A 24218-nucleotide genomic window follows, 5' to 3' on the forward strand; every position below is an offset into this window, starting at 1 on the left:
AGGACTTAGGCCTAGATTGGGGGAGGGTTGTTTCAGTTGGCTACTGTGTTATGAACGTAGGTGATGTTATGCTGACTTCACCAGGACACATGCTAGATTCATCAAAGGTTCTTAGGGAGTGAAAAACTGGCGAATGGAAATCCGTTAGTAAGAACATTAAAAGCTAGTAATGTGAATCAGGTTCTAGACCTCATTAAAACAGGGTATTTTATAATGCTAAACTTTCAGTGCAATCCTATGCATGTCTATGTGGAAGTTAGTCTGTGTTCAATGTGACTTACTCCCAAAAAGCTACAAGATCTTTCTCGGCCATGAACTATTTTGCTTTTATCATTAGTGTTGCGGGAGGAGGGTCGATGAAGGACTCTAGCTGCTGCACCAGCTAGACCCCTGCAGTCACCAAGAAAAGAAAGATATTCAAAATAAAGGAAAGGAGGGGAAAGTAAGTCTTCATCTGACATATCAGAACCCGAGCCAAAGAAAAATTGATAGTACTGGGTATGATAAAGACTTAGTAGAGGCCTCCCTTCTCTTTCTGCTTACTTTGTCCTCAGGCCTCTGCCTCGACCCCTGTAGGGCACATAGCTGCTGCCAAGGCCTCAGGCAGGGATGCATGTGCAGCAGCTGGCTAGGCCCTGTCAAGCGCAGACAAACTCACAAACAAACATCTATAGAAAGAAAGCTTTAATTAGAAGTAGCTCTGAACACTATAACATTCGAAGTCAAGACTGTTCAATATCAGGAGAGTAAGCAATTATCAATACAGTTCCCCCACCGAAACCCAAGCGCTCCCCAGGTGCCATCCCAGGCTTCCTGCCTAGGTGTTGAAGTTAGCATGGCCTTGGTCAGGCCGGCGCCTCGGGCTAGCAGATAAGATGTTTACAGGAACTGGGCAACATTGTTTCACAGCGGGGAGACTATGCAGTGTGAAAATGCAAGGATCAAAGAAGGGGGGAATCAAAGGAAAACTACAGGCATAAGCATTCTGGTTACACGGGAATGTTTCTGTAAAGGCACAGCACTCCAAGATGGAGTCTCTTAGGTTCACTGAAAACTCAAGCATGGCAGAGAGCAGGGACTGATCCTGACAGGCCCCCTGTCCCAGACCAGCCACTGGCTGGGCCCCCTACATCTTCTGGTGTGTTCTCTGGGTGGGGCTATAGACATCATGTCTGTATTCATTTCCATTTGATGGGGTGCACCAGAAGATCAGTAACTGTTAATGGGAGCAGGGGCTTACAAAGAAGCTGCACACTTCAGAATGCTGAGAGCTGTTCAGAGTTGAGAGCTGTCCTCTAGCCCAGGAGAAGTTGTACAATCCAGGAATGGGGGCAGTTCTGAATTGTTCCCCACAGGCTGCCTCTGGGCAGAAAATTCCAGGCTACCTCCCAGTGGATCAGAAATCCACAAAGGGGAGACACTTGGGCTCAACCTTTTTCCACTGTGGGGGATGATCATCTTGGCAGAAGAATACAGCCTCTTCTCCCCACATACACAGTTAAAAATCCCCAAGCTTTTTTTTTTTTTAAGGATCTCCTGATGTGGTAAAATCCTGGGTTCTGTTTTAGGGTTGCCTAGCATCTGGCATAAACATCAAAGCCAGTTGTGGGAAGGGAGCTGTGGGGAGGACAAAAAAGTGGCTGGGATGGGAGGGGGAGGGGGCATTGGGTTGGATGGTATTTTTTTCAGCAGATTCCATTAGCCTGCTTGTTATACACCTAAATCTGAACTTGGAATGCAGAAAAAGGTGTTTACAGAAAAACCTCACATCCCCAAAGGGACTTCCTAGGTATGCAGGAAAAAATGTTTTGAAAATGTCCCTCCCTCCCTCCCTCCCTCAAATAATCACCCCAAAACTATGGAGAGGAAGGGAGTTAGCAGATTTGGCAGCTGGTGACAAATACAATTCAAACTAGCCAATGGCACAGGCCCATGACTGGCTAGATGACTGTGTAGGGTTGCCAATCTCCAGGTGTGGTCTGGCATACTGAGAATTACAACTGATCACACTCAGGGATCAGCTGACTTAGAGGAAATGGCAGCTTTAGAAGGTGGACTTGCCTCCCTGAACTCTGCCTTCTCCAACCCCCAAACCACCCAAGAATTTCCCAAGCCAGAGCCAGCCATTTAAGTGAAAGGTTGCAGACTGATTCACTGGTCAAGGTCTAAGATGGAGAGGAAAATGCAGTCGCTGCCAGTAGTTGACAAAGATTGTAAAAAGAAACAGAAAAATTGGGGGATAACAGCATTTTAAAAATGACTCATGCTGACCTCATTGTACACTCAAGAGCAAGTGGGAAACAGGAAATAAGTAATTGGTAGTTAGAAAGCCACAAATAAGCTGCTGAGGTCTGCAGCATTGCTTGTTCAAAAGTTTTAAAGGAAGTTAGGAATAAAACATGAGTGACTGAGGACTATGAAATTGAGGGGAGGGGAGCTCATCCTTGAATTAAAGTAAAACAAAATAGTGCTTTTGAAGATTCATAGGGTATGACTCTGTATGATAAAAAGTATTTACATCCCATCCTTTCAAAGGGCAGCAGGTCAAAAACAAGCTCTCAGACAACACAAACCCAACCTTATATTCATTCTAAATTCACTTACTGGTTAGTAAATTTATTCCAGACTGGGTTGAAATAAAACTCTGAAACGTACATATATGGAGGGAAATGTCATGGAAATTTCCAAAATAAGTTAAAAAGATACCTGAGTATATTAAAAAGGGTGGCCGTATTGTTCTGAAGTAGCACAATAAAATCAGAATCCAGTAGCACCTTTAAGACCAACAATAAAATCAGAATCCAGTAGCACCTTTAAGACCTTTTGGGGTCTGCAGCTCATGCCCTGAATCTTTGTTGGTCTTTGTTGGTCTTAAAGGTGCTACTAGACTCTGATTTTATTCTGAAACTATATTGTCAGAGCAAAAATACAAAAATGCACACAAGTCATGCAGTACAATGGAAACAGAGGAAGGCATTGCAAAATATACTGTAGTAGAATCTTGTAAGTGAAGTGTAAGCAGGATGCTTTTCATAACCCAAAGAAGGATGGGAACAGAGAACAAGGGGAGGAAAGTTCATGTGTGTTTCTAGCAAATTCATGATGTGGCATCAATAACTGCTCAAAATTGTGTTTAGTGTGCAGAGAATAAAATTGACCATGAAGAAAGATGTTCTGTGGCACAAAAGTCGCAATCCAACTGATGGAATACCTGGAAGAAGCTTCGGGCCTAGACCCATCCTAGTCAGGTTTCTGGCCTGGCCATGGGGTAGAGACAGCGCTAGTCGCCCTGACGGATGACCTCCGTCGCCAGTTGGGCTGGGGCGGGTCAGCACTGCTGATATTATTAGACCTCTCAGCTGCGTTCGACACAGTCAATCATGAGCTTTTGGCTCGCCGCCTCATTGATGCCGAAATAAGAGGGACAGCCCTTCAGTGGCTGATCTCTTTCCTCCGGCATCATTGACAGAGGGTTGCAATAGGAGAAAATCAGACCGCCGGCAACTTACTTGTGGAGTCTCACAGGGAGCGGTCCTCTCTCCTATCCAACATCTTCATGCGCCCTCTCGCACAACTGGTACGGAAGTTTGGGCTGGGCTGCCATTAATAGGCAGATGACACCCAGCTTTTCCTCCTGATGGATGGCCGCCCTGACTCTCCCCAGAAACATTAGCCAGCTGCCTGGAAACAATGACGAGATGGCTCAAGCAGAGTCGTCTGAAGTTCAGTCCTTCAAAGATGGAGGTCCTGTGGCTGGGTAGGAAGGGCCCATGTGAGGAAGTGCGTCTGCCTGCCCTGGATGGTGTGCAGCTCTCTACGGCTCACTCTGCCAGGAACCTAGGCATGATTCTGGATGCTTCCCTCACAATAGAAGCCCAGAGCACAAAGGTAGCGCGGCTGGCATTCTACCATCTCCGCCAAGCTACTAGTGCCCTACTTGGCCCCGGAACACCTAGCCACAGTGATCCATGCGACGGTCACCTCTAGACTGGACTTTTGTAACTCGCTCTACGCAGGCCTGCACACCCTTGACCCGGAAACTACAGCTAGTCCAAAGTGCAGCAGCCAGGATCCTCACAGCAACACCATGGAGGTGCCACATCCGGCCCATTCTCCACCAACTGCAGTGGTTGCCAGTTGAATTCCGGATCAGACTAAAGGTCCTGGTAATTACCTTCAAGGCCATTCGTGGTCAGGGCCCAGTGTACCTGAGGGATCATCTCCCCGCCTATGCCCCCAAAAGAGCTCTGCGCTCCTCTGCTACCAACCGGCTAATGGTCCCTGGCCTTAAAGAAGTCCGCCTGGTCTCAACGAGGGCCAGAGCATTCTCTGTTCTGGCCCCCACTTGGTGGAATGAGCTCCCGGCGAAGATCAGGGCCCTGACGGAGGTTCTGCAGGACCTGCAAAAAGGAGCTCTTCCACAAGGCATTTGGTTGAGACCAGACATAACCAACAGCGACTGAAGGGCGAGAGGAGTGTGTGCGTGGGTATGTGGGGTGGGGGAAGGGGTGGGAGAGTGCAGCGGGTGGGTGGCTGTGTGTGTGTGTGTGTCTGTGGGGGCAGGGAAGCAGCGGCGGCACAATGGGGGGGTAGCCAGGGGGGTTGTGTGTGTGTGTGTCTCTATGGGGGCGGGGAAGCGGCAGCGGGGCAATCGTGGGAGGGCGGCCAGGGGGGTTTGGTTGGTGAGTGTGTGTGTCTCTGTGTGTGTGTCTCTGGGCGCAGAGAAGCAGCGGCGGCACAATGGGGGGGTAGCCAGGGGGTTTTTGTGTGTGTGTGTGTTTCTGTGGGGGCGGGGAAGCGGCTGCGGTGCGATTGTACGGGGGCGGCCAGGGGGGTTTGGCTGGTGTGTGTGTGTGTGCGTATCTGTGGGGGCGGAGAAGCAGCAGAGGCGCAATGGGGGGTGGGCAGGGGATTTGTGTGTGTGTGTGTGTGTTTCTGTGGGGGCGGGGAAGCGGCTGCGGGGCGATCCTGAGGGGGCGGCCAGGAGGGGTTGGCTGGTGAGTGTGTGTGTGTCTGGGCACGGGGAAGCAGCGGCGGCGCAATGGTGGGGGCGGGCAGGGGGGTTGTGTGTGTGTGTGTCTGGGCGAGGAGAAGCCAGCGGGAGTACTCACCATCGGAGAAGGCTGCTTCTCCTTGTGTGCGGTGAGTCCCTGGCCAGGCAAGGCGAGGCTGGGCCAAGCGGCCAATGGGGAGCCAGGCTTTGCGCGGCTCCCCATTGGCCACTTGGCCCTGGAGTGACATTCAGAGGGCCCAATCAGGAGCCACTTTGCGGCTCCTGTTTGGGCCCTGCGAGTTTTTATCCCGGACAGAGCCCGCCCTTTCTACTCCCCCTTAGGGCTTACTCTTTTATTTATTCCGCTCCACAGGAGTGGTTAAATATATGGTTACAACTATTATTTATTAATATTATTGTATGGTTATTCATGAGCCTCTTGTGGCGCAGAGTGGTAAGGCAGCGATATGCTGTCTGGAGCTGTCTGCCCATGAGGTTGGGAGTTCGATCCCAGCAGCCGGCTCAAGGTTGACTCAGCCTTCCATCCTTCCGAGGTCGGTAAAATGAGTACCCAGCTTGCTGGGGGGTAAGCGGTAATGACTGGGGAAGGCACTGGCAAACCACCCCGTATTGAGTCTGCCATGAAAACGCTAGAGGGCGTCACCCCAAGGGTCAGACATGACTCGGTGCTTGCACAGGGGATACCTTTACCTTTACTATGGTTATTCATATGTTATAGACTGTTTCATGTACTGTTCTTATATTATGTTCTATGTAAACTGCCCTGAGCTTCCGGGGAGGACAGTATATAAATATAATAAATAAATAAATAAAATACAGAGGAAAGTACCTTGTAACTCGGTGGTACTTAGTGGTTCAGGAGCCATCTGGGACTCTTCTGAGCTGGGTTCCCCAGGCCTCAGGGGGGTGGTCAAGGCTCTTGTCTGACAGGTCTTGTCATTGGCTGGCAGGTGGTTGTCCCTTTGAAAGAGTTGTTGGCAGAGGAACAGGTACACTGCAAGCTGCCCTGAGGTACAAGAGGGAAGTCAGTGTGGCCCTCCACAAACCCCAAAGTGAGTGCCATCATTATAGGCGGCTGATACGTTAAGGCAAAAGTTGTTAAGAAGGAAGGCATATGCCAGAACAGAAGAGGAACACATCTTAAGAAAGAACAGCTGTGTAAACAATGAAATCAGATGAATTATGGAAAAGAAAAAGAAATGGAAGAGGTGTTTGACTTGAGCAAAATTAAAACAGAAAAGAGCAGGAGGATTTGATGTGTGGGTCAAGCTTGCTCTGCCAATCATTTCAGGTGTGAGAAAAGTGAAGGTCACTCCCTCTTACCCTCTCAAAATGGCATAGCTGAAAAACATTTTCACAGAGTCTCTTAGTGAACAGTCAACAGTTTAACAGCACCCTTTCTTTTGCATCTATGGATGTCAAATACAAATTTTCATCAGGGCTTCAGACATATGAGGTGGACCCTGCTAACTTTCCCCATTTTCCCCAATTCTCACTATAAACCATGTTCCACGGGGATTGTGTCCTTGCCAGTCCCATGATCTCTATTTTGATAAAGGGCTTGCTTTTTTGCCAGTTCCCCCTTCCTGCTGAAGACCCTGTGTTTGCCCCAACATCATTCCTGAAGGTTCCTTATTTCCTCTGGAGCACCACTCCAGGGTACTCAATGGGAACAGATGGAGCAGGAATGTTTTGTTCCTTTGCTGGAAGCACCTTCCATTAACAGAAAAGGTAATCTGATTGGACCTTTTTCAAATGTTTTTGAATGCAAGAAAAATTTAAAATAACAAACCTATATCCTGAGAACACGTTGTGCAATCTTAATGTATGAAATAGAAAATTGTCCATTATAGTTTGGGGGACAGAGCAAAATAAAGAATGAAGTCTTACAAGTTTGTTCCAGGTGCGAATCAGCAAAACCAACACACTCACAAAATACAGATTTTCACATATTCAGACTTCCCAAGTATATAGAAAACCAGAATTTGTAAATTAAAGAAATAAGAGCTGGGGAGGTCTGAGAAGGTTTTAGGAAGCCCAGATGGTTGAGTGCTGCTTAGAATGTGTAAATGGGGGGGGGGGGGAGTGGAGGGAAAACATTTCAGTCCCTGAAAGCATGAATTCTGAAGAGGAATTCTCTCCATCAATGCTTTGTTTTGAGAAAACAGCAGTTTAAAATGGTTGCCTGTACAATGTGGTACCCTTTCCCCAAATTTGGCACAAATTCATTTTACAGGACAAAGGGCTTTACGGCGGAAACCAAGAGCTTAATAATTCCACTATCTCTCTCCCTGAACAATGGAATCAAAATGTATTATCTTGTATTTTGAAAACATACACATTCAGACTTTGGAAAATCCACACAGCAAGATAATTTGCAATGCTGATGGGCAGCCATCATTCATCCTGCTGTCTTAACAGGCTTGATTTCAAAAACAGATGGCATACTTCACTGTGTGTTTGCTGTCACTCCTGTGGGATAACATGGGCCTTCAACATGCCTGGTCATTTAGTCATCACAAGCATTATGAAGACAGCTCAGAGGTTGGGGGGAAGCCAGTGAGGATGACTGACATAAAGGGAGACCATCTTCATCTAGATGCACCTGTCCACAACATCTGCTGCTAGGACCCACATGGTTGCCCTGAATGAGTTAAGAAAAGGAAACAGCACATGGAATGGGATGGGGGTGTCTAATATGGTACCTGCCAAATCTTTTTAGAAAGCAGGTAGGGTCAGATGGACTTTTATCCAGCAAGGCCTCTGATTGGCCATTGGTGATATAATTGGCTGTGCAGATGTTTTAATATTCCTTGGGTTTCTACCACAACACAAAGATCTTGACTGCAAGACTGCAGGTAAGTTGCAGAAGCAATATTTTTTTAATTTTTAAAAAATTTTATACCGCCCTTCCATACTGTTCTGGGCGGTTTACATATAGCATCAAGGGCGGTTTACATATAGCATTACATAGAACATTGCAACAAATATTACAAATATAACACTAATAAGTTAACATGTCAACCAGAACAATATTTAAACAGGAACTGAAACATTGACACAGTTTTGGGTGGGTCAGATTCTTTGGTCATGGGAGTGGGTGTCTGGAGGGGGAAATGAGTGTTTTTGGACTGGTCAGCCTCAAGCAAATGCCTGGTGGAGGAGCTCACTTTTGCAGGCCATGAAAAATTGTGAGAGTTTGGGCAGGTCCCGGATCTCTTCAGGAAGCTTGTTCCCAGGACCGAGAAGGCTCTGACCCTTGTTGAAGTCCGATGTGCTTACCTCTGGAGCCAAGGATCCACAGCCAGTTGGAGGTAGAGGAGCGTAAGGTGCTTTGGGGGGTATAGGCAGGGAAGCGGTCTCTCAGATACACTGGGCCCAGACCATGTATGACCTTAAAGATGATTACCAAAACCTTAAGCCTAATCCGGAATTCAACTGGGAACCAGCTGAATTGTTGGAGTACTGGCCAGATGTGGGATATCCATGGTGTATTAGTGAGAATCCTGGCCGCAGCCTTCTGCACTGGTTGTAGTTTCCGGATCAAGGATAAGGGTAGGCCTCCGTAGAGCGAGTTGCAGAAGTCCAGTCTAGAGGTTACCGTTGCATGGATCACTGTGGCTAGGAGATCTGGGTCCAGGTAGCTTGGCTTGGCGGAGGTGATGAAATACCAGCTGTGCTACCTTTGTGACTTGGGCTTCCTTTGTAAGACCCATTATGCACGGGGGTTTTAGCGCACATTCGGGGTGGAATGGCGGCGACTAAAATAACCAATAACGCACGGTGCCGGCTGAACCGGCCGCAGCTTCGGTGCATGCCGCCGAAAAAGCCGCGTTTGCGAAACACTGAAGAAAGCGCAGCTTCCGGGTGACCGGGGCACAACCAGAAGCGGCACCCGGATCGCCGCGTGCATAATCGGTTACTCTGGGTTTTGCTGCCGTCTTCCTGCCCAGCCACAGGACCTCTGTCTTTGCAGGGTTGAGCTTCAGACAACTCTGCTTGAGCCATTTCGTCACTGCTTTCAGGCAGCTGGCTAAAGCTTCTGGGGGAGAGTCAGAACGCTCATCCATCAGGAGAAAGAGCTGGTGTCATCCGCATATTGGTGGCCACCCAGCCCAAACCTCCACACCAGCTGAGCCAGAAGGTGCATAATGATATTAAATAAGATAGGAGAGAAGACTGCTCTTTTTGGGACTCCACATGTGAGGAGGAGGAGGGAAATCAGCCATTTAAGGGCTGTTTACCATATCCCGGCATTGGCTAGGCGGTGAGCTAGGAGCTCTACTGTGTCAAACACTGCTGACAGGTCTAATAGTACCAGCAGCGCTGACCCGCCTCAATCTAGCTGGCGGTGAAGGTCATCCATCAGGGCTACTAGCGCTGTCTCTACCCCATGGTCAGGCTGGAAACCCGACTGAAATGGGTCAAGGGCTGAAGTTTCCTCCAGGAATGCTGATATTTGGCCTGCAGCAGCCCTTTCAACTAACTTCCCCAGAAAAGCTAGATGTGAGACGGGGTGGCAGTTGTCAGGTTCCTGCTGAGCCAAGGATGTTTTTTTGAGCAATGGGTGTACCACTACCTCTTTTAATTCCTCCAGGAATTCTCCCATTGAGAGGGAGATGTTGATTATTTCCCTGAGGGGGGCTCCTATTCTTATGTCTGTTGTTTTCCGGAGCCACAATGTACCTGGGTCTAGTGGGCAGGTGGTTGGCCTCATTGTTGCTAGCATCCTGTCCACTTCATTTCATGAGAGTCATCTGAAGTAATTCATTGTTCTCTCCAAAGATGGCCAAGGAGCCTCTAGTTCACTTTCTGTGTCCAAAGTTGAAGGTCATGGCGGAGAGTTGAGATTTTGTCTGCGAAGTGACTCACAAATGCCTCATAGTTAATGTCCAATTGGTTATTGTTTTGGCGCCCTTCATTGAGGGATTGGACTATCCTGAATAATTGTGCTGGGCGTGAGTGCGCAGATGCGATGCTAATCGAGTAAAAGTTACATTTCACTGACTTCACCGCCATCTCATAAGCTCTTAACTGCATTCTATAAGATGTTCTTGATTCTTTGTTGTGAGTTTTCCTCCAAACTCACTCTAGTCATCTCAGTTCCCGTTTCTTCCTGCAGAGCTCCTCAGTATACCAGGGGGCCCGCTTGAGATGAGGCAGAGGGTATGTCTGGGAGCTATCTCATCAATGGCGGCCAGCAATCTGTCATGCCAGTCGCTGATCAGTCCATCTAGAGAAGTGCCGGGAGGCATTGGGTCCCACATAATATTCAAGAATCCAATTGGATCCATACGTTTCTGTGGGTGACCTGAAATGTGCTCAATGCACAACTGAGGGGGAGGTGGCAACATAAGATTTCAGGGTATAGTGGTCTGACCATGACACAGCAGTAGCCATGACTGGATCCACGCTCGACCCCATGCCAAAAATCAGGTCCAGGGTGGGACCTGCCTGGTGGGTAGGGCCAACAACAAATTGTAAGAGCCTAAGGTCACCATAGCTGACACCAGGTCCAGCCCATTGTCAGAGGATGGCAATTCCTCATGGACATTAAAGTCCCCCAGAATTAATAGTTTAGGGAACTGTAATGTTCAGGTGGCTACAGCCTCTAGCAGGGTGGGCAGGGCATCTGGAGGTCCATTGGATGTGCGGTACACCAGCCAGATGGCCAAGCTCTCAGTTATGCCCCACCCAAGGCCAACACATTCAGTTCCTGGGATTGTCGGCACAGATGTTATCATGGATCAGGATTGCCACTACCCCTCCTTGCCCCACGGTCTGCAACTGATGGTGGATGGAGACCTGGCTTTGCTTCCTGGGGCAAAAATATTGTGGAGCTAATACAGTTCTGCAGGGCCTGCAAAAAGGAGCTCTTCCACCAGGCATTTGGTTGAGACCAGGTGACCAGCAACATCTACAGGGCTCCATACTGTGTCAGAATTTCAAATGTTTCTGGAGGCTCAAAAAGTCTGGAGACTTCTGTAAAAGGGGTTGTTCACATATTTTGGAATACCCTGTCCAAGGAATCTTATTTTTTTATTTATTGATTTTCCCAGTGGCCTGTTTCAAGGTGCTTGAATCTGAATTGTCTGGCAGCTCTCTCTCTCTCTCTGGTTCACTCCAATTTTAATTTGCTGTCCTTGATACGGATGTTTTTAATGGCCTTGATTTTATTACTTGTATTTCTCCTGTTGTTTTATATGTTTACTACTGTGCTTCTGCTTTCCCCCCCAATATGATACATTTTGTTTCTTTAAATTTTGTTATAAACTGAATTGAGGACTACTTGTAAAAGGATGGGGGTACAAATATTGTGGAATATACAAATATATAAATAGTAATAGTCAAAATAAACCAATGTGGATATACTGATCTAGCGTGTTTGGAAAACCACAAGAAACAGGAAAGCAAATAGATTTATTTAAAAAAAAACTATTGAAATATTTTCAGAGAAGTGAGTAGGGTGTGCATGGCAAATTTTGTGTGAATCCGAATGCAGTTTTACAGTTACAGAGACAGTAATCTAAACCTTCATAGCTTGTGATGGCCCTGTCAGTCTTCTGTTTCCTACTTTGTATTTTAAGCTGTGTCCCTGTATTTCATTTCCCTTGTCATGTTCTGCTATGAAACAGCTGAAGGTTGATAAATATTTTGCAAATCAACTCCTAGCCGTGTTTCAAGATGAGCTGATATTAGAAACATGATCAGAATTAAACAAGTCAACTAAAACCATGGTAGAAGAGTGGGTTGGGTGCCTGGTCATAACAAATGTCTCAGTAGTACAAAGAGAACAGTGGCCTTCTCTTATGAACTAAAATGAATTATCTTTTTGATGGAGTAACCATCAATGTTTTCCCTCTTGTAAAATATTCTGTCATTAGAAATAGAGAGTGAACTTTGTACAGACTAAGTTATCTGTAAGGTGCCTTGGCAGCTTGCCTGAGGGAGGGGGGCAGTCCCTGGAAGCTGGCCTGGACAGGGAAGAGAGAACCCTCATCAGGGGCTTAAAGAAACTGATAAGCAGGCCATGCATTGATTGGATAAATATTTATCTAACTTTGTATAGAGTGGTAAATTAGATAATGACATAATTTGGGCATGTTATTCGGACTGTATAAAAATCTGTCTCCACTGTGACTCATTGTGGATGCTGGATTTTAGACATGACACATTGCCACCCCTTTCAATGCTGCAGATATTAAAATGGCATTTTGAAAGAATTCTCTGGCATTTTGCATAATTTGGATCTCTCCCCACAATGAGTTAAAACAAACCTGAACTTTTTAATGGTGGAAGCATCATTTTGAATAATAACAGTAAATAAAAGCTGTCAGAAATTGGAGAAATGCAAAATTTAAAATATTACACAGGATGGAGGAGAAAATTACATAAGAGTATTTGTGGTTGGTGGAAAATATAACTTCTATATTACACACAAAAGGAAGTCATGACAGGGATCTGTCCTGGGAACTGCGTTGTTCAACATATTTATAACTTTATTTATTTACTTATTTGAATTTTTATACCACCCATTCTCTGGGCAGTTTATATGGAGCACTGCATAACTTTACATGGAACATTATAACACTCTATAACACTATACAATTTTCAACAGAACAACACAATCATAGAATCATAGAATCATAGCGTTGGAAGGGGCCATACAGGCCATCTAGTCCAACCCCCTGCTCTACGCAGGATCAGCCCTAAGCATCCTAAAGCATCCAAGAAAAGTGTGTATCCAACCTTTGCTTGAAGACTGCCAGTGAGGGGGAGCTCACCACCTCCTTAGGCAGCCTATTCCACTGCTGAACTACTCTGACTGTGAAATTTTTTTTCCTGATATCTAGCCTATATCGTTGTACTTGAAGTTTAAACCCATTACTGCGTGTCCTCTCCTCTGCAGCCAACAGAAACAGCATCCTTCCCTCCTCCAAGTGACAACCTTTCAAATACTTAAAGAGGGCTATCATGTCCCCTCTCAACCTCCTTTTCTCCAGGCTGAACATTCCCAAGTCCCTCAACCAAACCTAGGGCTTGGTCCCTTGGTCCTCCAGATGTTTGCAGATCGCTCCCTTTAATATCTGCTCCATTATCTTCCCCACAACAGAGGTCAGACTCACTGGTCTGTAGTTTCCTGGGTCATCCTTCCTCCCTTTTTTTAAGATCGGAATAACATTTGCTCTCTTCCAGTCCTCCGGGACATCTCCAGTCCTTAAAGAGGTTCCGAAGATGATGGACAAGGGCTGTGCAAGTTCTCTGGAAATCTATCAGTAACAATTAGAACACAACATGAATAACAACAGTGGGGTGAGCATATTGTTCAGTCATGAAAGTGTGTCTGAGGGGGGGAACAAAAGATGTTTCGAGTTGGTCGGCCTCAACCAACTGCCTGGTGGAGGAGTTCCCTTTTGCAGGCCCTGTGGAACTGTGGAAGTTCAGGCAGGGCTCTGATTTCCTCAGGGAGCTCATTCCACTAGGTGGGGGCCAGGACCGAGAAGGCTCTGGCCCTGGTTGAGGTCCGATGTGCTTACCTCTGGGGCCAGGGAACTGCAGCCAGTTAGAGGTGGTGGAGCATAAGGCTCTTTGGGGGTATAGGCAGGAAGGCGGTCTCTCAAATATACTGGACCCAAATTGCATATGGCCCTAAAGGTGATTTCCAAAACCTTAAGATTAATCCGGAATTCAACTGGGAGCCAGCCAAGTTGTTGGAATGCTGGCTGGATGTGGGATCTCCATAATGTCTGAGTGACAATCCTGGCCGCAGCCTTCTGCACAAGTTGTAGTTTCTGGATCAAGGATAAGGGTAGGCCTGTATAGAGTGAGTTGCAGAAGTCCAGATAAATTAATTACTATAAACCCAAACCCAATGGTATAAATTTACCTACCTACTAGTATCAGTCTTACTGCCTTCTGTCGCTTCAGAGATTCTCTGATTCAAACTTGGTCCTCTTGGCACTGCTGCAGTGGCACTGGTTCTGCTGGGCAGTATTGCAATGATTCCCCAGCTGGCTGGTCTTGCACAAATGCCTCTCAATTTCATTACAGATATTCTCTGAGTTTCTGCAGCCTAGCTCTTTTTTCCCACCATATGAAACAATGGACATTGGATGGGAGGACCCACTGAGTGCCTGTAAAATTGGTCCTCCTTGTCCAATCCTTTTGAAATTTGGGAATTCTTTTAAGGAGAGACTCCAGCAGCTATGCTGCATTTTGGTGATTCTAACCCAAATCCTCACCCAACAAATCACTGAATACACAGGCAAAATTTCCCATTGACTTTAGTGGACCCATAAATTATAAGGTAGCTGAATTGATTGGATGTACCTTGAATCTGTATTCCTATATCAGAAATAGATTCAGGGTAATTCAGGCTAAATCCAAAAGTACCTTTGGGGAGGGGCTATGCATATCCCTACATGAGAGTGAGTCCCCTTGAACTCCAGAGGGAGTTACTGTGGAATCAATAGGACATCAAATTGGGTTAAGACCAACAAAGATTTATTCAAGGCGTGAGCTTTCGAGTGCAAGCACTCTTCTTCAGACTAGTTTATCTGGATTTCAATAAAGCTTTTGATAAAATTCCACGATATTCTTGTTGACAAGTTGGTAAAATGTGGTATGGATCCTAATTCTGTCAGATGGATCAATAACTGGTTGAAAAATGACTAAAAAGGCTAATGGGATTTTGGGCTTTATCAAAAGGAGTACCGTGTCCAAAACACGGGAGGTGATGCTACCACTGTACTGGTTCGGCCTCACTTGGAGTATTGTGTTCAGTACCCCTGTTGAGGAGAGATGTAGACAAACTGGAGCATGTCCAAAGGAGGGCAACAAAGATGGTGAGGGGTTTGGAGACCAAGACATATGAAGAAAGGTTGGGCAAGCTTTGCCAAGGCATGTCGCAACCGCCTGAGCCACTGCTCCACTTGCTTTCCCACCGGCGCCCCTGACTTCCTGCTGCCTGCTGGGGGGTGCTGCCAGCAGCAGCTGTGCAGTGCCATGCCAAGGGAGAGCCCCAGCCATGATGGCCATTGGAGAGCACCAAAGGTGAGCCGGCAGCAGAGTGGCAGGGCAGCCCCCAAGGCAGCAGCCGGGGAGGAGGACGAGGAGGAGCCGCAGCCCGGTACCGACTGATCAACGGACTGATACTCGTCCTTGGACCAGGGGTTGGGGACTGCTTCTGTAAATGCACTAATGAACAAAAGCATTGAGAAGCTTGTTTCAATCAATGTAAACCTTTCATTTTCTGAAGTTTATAAAGTTCAAACCTGAAAGTTAAGACCTTTTTTGACTTTTCAGGCATCCCACTCTAATAAAAGAAATAAACTAGTACTCTTAAAAATGACAGTATAAACATATAACAAGGCAAACAAGATGGCAAACAATAAAAATATATGAACCTTCCTCTCTGTTTAGCATGTAAGTCAATAACTCCCTCTCACTAACTCACTGGGAGCAAGGATCCTAGCTAGTCTCGGTTGGACATCGTTGTTCCAGCTGTTTCTAATATAGGTGCATCTCTGTTGGATGCACATAATATATTTGCACACTTGTAAGCACCTCAGCCAGGAAGAGGAAGGGTTCCATCATGGCGGCGCCCGCTCCTCTCAGCCTCTCCCTCTGCTGTAGCCATTGGGGGGCCCTCCCCCTCCTTACCAGCATGCAGGAGCGCTCCTCCCCCCCCCTTCCCAGCAAGCATTTTTGTCTCCCAGCTGCAGCCAGCATGTAAAGCTTCAAAATTGGGACATTTTTAGAATGGCTCGGGACACGAGACAATTCTTTTAAAGGCGGGACTGTCCCATCAAAATTGGGACACATGGTCATCTTACATTAAGTGCCCCTACTTCCCAGAGGGGAAACACAGCCCTTTCCCCAGACCTATACTGTTGCCATTAGTTCTTCTAGAATGGCCAGGGGAGTGAGATCTATGACCTGGCAATCCTTGGCCCAAGCCCTGATTGGGTGGGGCTGCTGGAGACCCCTGCCATCTATGGGAGTTGAACATGGGTGCTGTATCTCTGCCTGTGGTGGGACATGTGGGCCAACTAGGAGCTGCCCTCGTGCCTTGCTTGGGCCCCTTTTGACAGAAAGCTGACAGAAAGTTCTCCCAGAGGGTAACCCCTTCTGCAGGCTCCCTGGCTTGTAGCAGGCTATCCAGTGCCTAGCTCATGGAGGGAGAATCTGCAGGAGCTGTTCCAGGACAACCTCCTCCACAGTTCTCTGGCCATCATCCATTGCAGGCTGTAGCCACCTTGTTGCACTGTATTTCAAGGCAGTTACGAAGGTGCTAGATCTACTGGAGGCCTGGTAGGTCAGACTCCAGAACCAAACACCAAGAGAGCAGGCTTGGTGTAGGGGTCAAGAGTGGTGGATTCTAATCTAGTGTGACGGGTTTGATTTCCTGCTCCTCCACATGCAGCCGGCTGATTGACCTTGGGCTCATCACAGGCCTATTATAGTGCTGTTCTCACAGAACAGTCCTGTCAGAGTTCTCTGAGGCCCACCTACCTCACAGAATGTCTGTTGTGGGAAAAGGAAGGGAAAGGCATCTGTAAACCACTTCTAAGAGAAAAGTGGGGTATACAAATAAACTCTTTTTCTTCTTCTGCCTGTGTGACTCCAGAATGATTTCATACCTGTCCAAAATACAGGCTTTGAGGCAGTCATAATCAGTGGTGTTACTCCTTTCCATGGCCTTTAAGGCAGCTTGGGTAGGGTCCCAAAATGTACTGCCATTTCGTCATGGCCCATTCAGCTGCCCCCGCTGTCCACTGAAAAGTCTCTAAGCCATCATCAGGACCCAACTTTTCTACCTGACAGGGGTGTGCGTGAGTGAGTTAGTGAGTGCATAGCTCAGTTAGTGGGATGTGGGGCCCACATTCTCCACTACTGTGTGAAGCTCAGGGACATACTCCAAGGGGATGTCAACCTCTTAGAATCATAGAATCATCTGAAACAGCTTTGCTATATAATATAAAAAGTGAAGGTCTAGGTGGGTAGAGAGTGGGCAGGGCCAGTCTGATCTTTGGACTAACTGGAAGGCCAATAGGGAGGCGACACAGCCTGCCCCATGGCCTGGCTGGGGGTAATCTGGCAAGCTCGCTGCCAGTTTGCCCCTGGCTGCTGATAGAGACACAGTAAGTGGATTGGGGGCATGTGTGACCTCCTTTCCCCCTTAGTCCGGGAAGCCCTCATGCCACATCGCAAGGAAGCCCTCACGCCACATCAGCAAGTGGCTGATGAGTGTGTTCCCACTCCCTTCAGGCCTGCTGTGAAGGAGCCTCTAACAGCCCCTAACTGAGGGGAGGGAGGCGTTTCTTTCCGAGAGCAAAGCAGAGGAGTCTGTGGGCAAACTAGTGCTTTCCTTTTGACGGTGGGGGAAGCTTTCCCCTTCTGCCTAACCGTTGGCTGACAGGGAGGCCACAGAAAAGCCCCTTCTCACAACATTACTACACAGTTTGGTGTAGTGGTTTGGAGTGCGGACTTCTAATCTGGTGAGCCAGGTTTGATTCTGCATTCCCCCACATGCAACCAGCTGGGTGACCTTGGGCTTGCCACGGCACAGATAAAACTGTTCTGACTGAGCAGGAATATCAGGGCTCTCTCAGTCCTCAGGAGTCAGCCAAGCAACTCTCTGTAGATTGAGGCCTACCACACAGATGAAACTGGAGCTGTTGCAGAGGTTCTTTTGCCTCCTGTTTCATCTTCACAACAACCCTCTGCAGTAGGCCTCAAATCTGTAGAGAGTCACACAGTTTCTTCCCTCCAACAGTGAGGCCGGCCAGAGCAGTATTTTAAGTGAAAAGGGGCTTTTGTGTCAGCCAATGGTTTGGCAGAAGGGGAAAGCTTAGCCCTTCCCCCAAAGGAAAGCACAAGTCCCCCCACAGACTCCTCTATGTTGTTCTCAGTCTGCAAGCCTCTACCATCTTCTCTAGATCACTGCTTATCTCTAGGTATAGAAATCTAAATAAATAATAAATAGATTATAATGATCAGCTCTGCAGGCCAAAATGGCTACTTTGAAGGCCGGACTCTGAGGCATTGAAGCATTTTGAAGTCCTACCTCCAAACCTCCAGGATATTTCCAACCCAGGGGTGGCCAACCTCCAGGTGGGGCCTGGAGAGCTCCTGGAATTACAGCTCATCTGCAGAATATAAAGATCAGCTCCCCAGGCAGAAAGGGCTGCACAGGCCCTTCCCTCACTTTGCCTCAGACCACTGACTAAGCTGACGCTCCCTCCCCCCTCCCTTCAGGCCTGCTGTGAAGGAGCCTCTAACATCCCCTTACTGAAGCGAGGGAGGCATTGGGTAGTAAACAGCAGGGTACAAAAATCCAGCTCTTCTTCTTCTAAGGAGCAAAGAAAGAAGCATGTGGACACATAACATTTTATCAACAGTAAAAAAAAATGGAGACAGAAGGAGCAGGGTGGACACCTGTGTACTGTGACTACCCCATGTGGATTAGGGCAGGGGGACATTTTTGTGTCTGTGGCCTAATTCACACAAGAAGGGAAATGAGGTTGAACGCAGAACTGTGGGGAATTGGTTGCCCTGTAATCTCCCCCTAAAAAGAGTCTCCAGTCTGATTTCCCCTTCCCATATCTGAAGACATGGCTCTGGAAAGCTCATCTGTAACCACTATGCCAAAATTCCCAAAGGTCAGTGCTCTCCCACACTCAACTAACATTCCAAACCACAGGTTCTTGACACTCATCTCTTCACACCCTCATTTGTCACCACACCACCACAACCCCCCACACAACACACATACATTCAACCCCATGCCATTTCAGACTGGACAGCTCCTCCCCTTCCTCTTCCCATTGCCAAGCTCTAGCGTCCATTATATTCCTGGATACAACAGGCTTTGCCCCTAGTAGAATAATAGAGTTGGAAGGGACCTCCTGGGTCATCTAGTCCAACCCCCTGCATTATGCAGGACATTCACAACCCACTGTCACCTGCCGCCCCCTTGAACCTTCACAGAATCAGTTTCTATGTGAGATGGCTATCCAGCCTTGGTTTAAAAATTTCCAAAGATGGAGAGCCCATCACCTCCCAAGGAAGCCTGTTCCACTGAGAAACCACTCTGTCAGGAACTTCTTCCAGAGGTTTAGTCCAGAGGTCCCCAACCACTGGGCTGCGGCCAGCTGCCGGGCCACGAGAGCCTCAGCAGTGGACCGTGGCTCCCTCTCCCTGCCCCCTCCCGCAGCGAGAGGCTCGCCAGGCCGCGAGCAAATCAGCTGCCGAAGTGGCCGATTAGGTTGCGGCCCGGCAAGCTTCTTGCTGCGGGAGGTAGGGGGGGGGGAGAAGGAAGCGTGAATGCCGGCACGCCACCGGCGCAAACGCGCGCACGGACATTTCACACATGCACGCATGCACAGAGCCGTCATGGGAGCGCATTGAGCGCATTGGGAGCGCATTGGGAGCCGCATTGGGAGCGCAAACGCATGTGTGTGGCAGCCCTGCACATGCGTGCATGCATGAAACTGCCACACGTGTGCATTTGTGTCCCTGCCGGGTGCAAACGTGCATGCGCTGCAGGTCTGTGCACGAGCGTTTGTGTGGGGCTGCTGCGCATGCGCAGGCCCCAGGTCACCCTCTCTCCCCACCCCTTTGCAGCAGGCCACAACGTTAAAAAGGTTGCGGACCGCTGATTTAGACAGAATCTTGAGGTCCCTCTGGCCCATCTGTTAAGAAAGGGCCACTGACAGCACCCAGATGGATGCCAGCCACTGCATTGCTTGGGGGGGGGGGTTAAGCACCTGCTGTGTGGATGCAGCTCAGGTCTGTTTCTATAATTTCTCCTTATACACCTGGACATTTTAAAGTCTATCTTAAGGCCTAGCAATGTGCTCTTTATTGGCTTGGAACCAGACACTGCTGAACTCTGTCTTACTATGGAATGCTGCATCTACACTGCCCTGCCATATGAACCTACCTTATAGCGACTCAGACCAAACTGCTAACAGCTCTCCAGGGTCTCAGGCAGAAAGATCCTTCACATCACCTCCTATCTGGACCTTTTCAACTGGATAGATACGATAACATTTATTTTATGTAGCCAAAGGCCGTTACAAAACAGAATTAAAACAATATGGCACAAATATAAATAAATAAAACAATATTTCTCCAATATTGTGAACCTAAAAATGTAAACATGGACAACTAAGTTACAATAAAAGGGATAAAATGGTGTATCAAGGTGGAGGCTCCTGTAAAAATGCATTAGCTTGAATCTTCCTGGCAGCCAGAGCAAAAAGTGCCACCCTATAGGAGATATAGGGGTCGACATCTGATAATAGATAGGTGACTTTGTCAAAATCAGAAATAGGGTATGAGCTTGGTAATAACTTGGTAAGGAATTTGCCCCTGGGTTCGGAGTACAGGGGACAAGCCAAAACATAGTGGGGCAGGTCCTCCACAGATGGATTTCTACATATGCACAGGCGTTGGGCTGTGGGTATTCGGAGATATCGCCCAGAGAGCATGGCTGATGGCATCATTTCAAACCGCAAAGATGTTAGGGCCATTCTAAGATTACGTGTTGTTATGTTTACTAAATATGATGCTCTGGAATGGTCTTTTTAAATTGTTTTATACCATGGGGCTGCTTGTGATAGCTGAATTGGAGAGTGGTCAATCAGTGAATCAGCTTTGAACACCCAATCACGGAAATATTGGTTGATGTATGCAGTAAGTCATCTGGTATGATATAGCATGAAAGAATGGAGCTAAAAAAATCAGACCGAGTCTTGTCTTTGCTCAATAAGAGCTTAAAACTTTGATGGCTTAAAGAATCTAATTTGGTTGTGATGTCTTTCTTCCAAGATTTCAGAATAGCTAAGTGGGCACGGGCTTTGATTGAGGGAAAACCAAGCTCTGCCCTCATCAGAGCTGCAGGGGACCCTTTTGGAAGAGCCAGGAAGTTCTGAATGGGCTCCAAGCTATTGATTATTTGTTCTTTCGAGCCCCAGATGTCAATGCCATATAGTAGCTGAGGAATGACCTTGGCTGCAAAGAGCTTTAGAGCTGGATCAACTAGAAACCCTCCCCTGGTGTAATAAAATCTCAGAATGGCTCCAATTATTTTTAGAACAGAGGCCTTTATAGTTGCAAGGTGGGCATTCCAGTTTAGGGTCTCACTGTAAGTGATTCCAAGATATTTAAATGTACTATACTGTTCTATAGGAATATTGTTTATACTCCAGATAAATTTTTTAGGTCTTTTCCTAAAAACCATAACTTTTGTTTTTGTGTAGTTGATGGAAAGGGACTCTTCCTTACAATCACTACCCAAGTTGTTAAGTAGCTTTTTCAGACCAACTCTTGTAAGGGAAACCAGGACCATGTCATCTGCATAAAGCAGGATAGAGACCTTTTGCTGACCTACAGAAGGGGGTACGAATTCTGGGCCCGATAGTCTTTGAACTATATCGTTGATGTAAATATTGAAAAGCAGAGGGGCTAGTACACACCCCTGCTTTACCCCTTTCCTTACTGCAATTTCATTAGTTAGAGAGCCTGAAGCACCTACCCTAATTTTTGTGTGGGTGCCTGAGTGCAGTCCATGCATCAGAAACAGTAGGCGTTTATCGGTTAGTTTCCCTCAGCTTCGATCAGAGTCTGCCCCTATCAATGGAGTCAAAGGTAAAAGGTAAAGGTATCCCCTGTGCAAGCACCGAGTCATGTCTGACCCTTGGGGTGACGCCCTCTAGCGTTTTCATGGCAGACTCAATACGGGGTGGTTTGCCAGTGCCTTCCCCAGTCATTACCGTTTACCCCCCAGCAAGCTGGGTACTCATTTTACCGACCTCGGAAGGATGGAAGGCTGAGTCAACCTTGAGCCGGCTGCTGGGATTGAACTCCCAGCCTCATGGGCAAAGCTTTCAGATGGCTGTCTTACCACTCTGCGCCACAAGAGGCTCTTAATGGAGTCAAAAGCTGTGGCTAAATCAATGAAAGCTGCGTATAGGGCTCTCGTAGGGCCTTCTATGCTGGAGTAGGCTAAGTAATGGAGGGTTTGACAGTGGTCAATGGTAGAATGGCCTCTTCTAAATCCTGCTTGGTGTGGGTGTAAGATATGGTTGTCAGCAGCCCAGTCCTCTAGTTTATGTAAGAGGAATTTTCCATAGAGTTTAGATGCAATATTTAGTAAACTAATGGAGATGCTGGGAACTTAACTTCGGACCTTTGGTATTCAAAGTAGATGCCCTGTCACTGAACAAGGCATCCCTGAGCACAAAGCCATGTTGCCCATCCCCATTTCTCCATCTGTCAGGGGGACAGAGATGATCTATAGGGATACAAATAATGCACCTTCTTTCACTTGATGTGGTGGTTAAGAATGTTGAACTCAGATCTAGGAGACCCAGATTCAAATCCCAATGGAAGCTTGCTCGGTGACCTTGTCCCAGTAATGCTCTCTCAGTTGAACCAACCTCACAGGTTCAAGCAGGTAGCCATGTTGGTCTGAAGCAGAAGAAAAAATTTTGAGTCCAGTAGCACCAACAAAGTTTTATTCAAGGTAAGAGTTTTCATGCGGGTGCACACTTCCTCAAATACAATGTCAACCTTACAAAGTTGTTGTGAGGCTAAAATAAAGGAGAGGGAACGATGCAAACCACTTTTGGTTCTCACTAGGGAGGAAGATGGTATAAGTAATGAAATAAGTAATCAATAATTCTGCTTTCCCTTGTGCCGCCTCCATAAAAATCCAATGCTTTAAAGTAGCATAATTTTAAGTTCTATTTTATGATCTGTTTTAAATTGCTTTATATCAAATGACCATATTCTTTTGGTCTTTTATGTATTAACTTCATACAACTTGGTCTGAACGACTGTAATAAAGTTTGAAGTGAACTGCTTTCCATACTCCGTTCTGTTCAGAAATTCCTCTGTTGTTTGCTGTCCTGATAGTCTAACGCTTATGCTTTTTTCAAAATATAAACTTTATTTATTCAGAAAAGGAAAAGGCATGCCAAAGTACAGAAAACAGAACAGGAAAAGAGACAAAATATTTCAGTTACAGAACTAAGAATAGGAAGCTCACATGTCCAGAGGAGGGCAACAAAGATGGTGAGGGGTTTGGAGACCAAGACAAATGAAGAAAGATTGGGGGAGCTTGGCCTGTTTAGCCTGGAGAGGAGACAACTGAGAGGGGATCTGATAACCATCTTGAAGCATATAAAAGGCTGCCATTTAGAGGATGGAGCAGAATTGTTCTCTCTTGCCCCGGAGGGACGGACCAGAACCAATGGGATGAAATTAATGCAAAAGAAATTCCATCTCAACATCCGGAAGAAGTTCCTGACAGTCAGAGCGGTTTCTCAGTGGAACAGGATTCCTCGGGAGGTGGTGGGTTCTCCATCTTTGGAGATTTTTAAACAGACTGGAGAGCTACCTGACAGAGGGGCTAATTCTGTGAAGGTTCAAAGGGGGGCAGGTTAGAGCGGATGAGCAAAAGGGTTGTGAGTGTCCTGAACAGTGCAGCGGGTTGGACTAAATGACCCATGAGGATATTCTGTGAAGGCTTAAGGGGGCGGCAGGTGACAGTGGATGAGTGAGGGGGATGTGAGTGTCCTGCCTAGTGCAGGGGGTTGGACTAGATGACCCAGGAGGTCCCTTCCAACTCTATGATTCTAAGGTTCTTATGATTTCACAGATGCCCCATATCGCCCTGTAAGACGGAGGTTTCCACCGCCAGCCCCTCGGCCAACGGGGGCCGCCCACTCTCCTCCTGCCCGTCGTCAGCCCCGAATCCCTGCTCGGCCCTCCAGTCTGGCTGGACGGCCGCACCTGCCTCGCCCAGACGCCGCATCCCACCTGGCCGTCCTCCCTCCCACCCTCCGGGGGGGGGGCTGCGCGCCCCCCGCGGCCGGAGAGCCTGGGCCGAGCCGGAGCCGCCCGCTTCAGGCCTCGTCGCGCTTGTGCTGCGGCGGCGGCGGCGGCGGCGCTCCGCCTGCGCGGCCCAAGGAGAGGGCGGGCCGGGCGCCGGTTGGACACGGCGAGGGGCGCCGCCTCGGCCCCGTCCCCCGCCCCCACCGCCCCCGCCGCCGCCGCCGCCGCCGCCGGGCACCCGCTCCCGCAGCGCCGGTAAGCTCCGCGACGCGCCCCCCTCGCCAACCCCCGGAGGCGGGAGCGGGAGCGGGAGGGAGAGGGGGCGGGGGCGCTGGCCCGCCCCCCCGAATCGCAGGCC

The 24218-nt window shown here is 47.9% G+C and overlaps 1 protein-coding gene and 1 long non-coding RNA gene across 4 annotated transcripts in view; one reads left to right on the forward strand and one right to left on the reverse strand.

Moving 5' to 3' along the window:
• Positions 1–134: 134 nt before the first annotated feature.
• On the reverse strand, positions 135–23959 carry LOC143824375 (uncharacterized). Its single transcript, XR_013226763.1, has 5 exons — positions 23846–23959; positions 22340–22492; positions 19962–20051; positions 5844–6020; positions 135–3753 (listed from the first exon to the last, which is right to left on the reverse strand). It is a non-coding gene; the product is annotated as an uncharacterized LOC143824375 (long non-coding RNA).
• The window catches only part of CUEDC1 (CUE domain containing 1), a 145744-nt gene continuing 129375 nt past the window's right edge, over positions 7850–24218 (forward strand). For 2 of the 3 annotated variants that reach the window (XM_077311586.1, XM_077311591.1), the window contains exon 1: positions 23712–24115. The gene's annotated coding sequence lies outside the window, so the exon portion shown is untranslated. Of the gene's footprint in view, positions 7873–23711; positions 24116–24218 lie in introns of those variants that run through there. The other variant, XM_077311589.1, reaches the window with a different exon arrangement.

This window comes from Paroedura picta, chromosome 15 (assembly GCF_049243985.1).
Source record: "Paroedura picta isolate Pp20150507F chromosome 15, Ppicta_v3.0, whole genome shotgun sequence".
NCBI classification, from domain to species: domain Eukaryota; kingdom Metazoa; phylum Chordata; class Lepidosauria; order Squamata; family Gekkonidae; genus Paroedura; species Paroedura picta.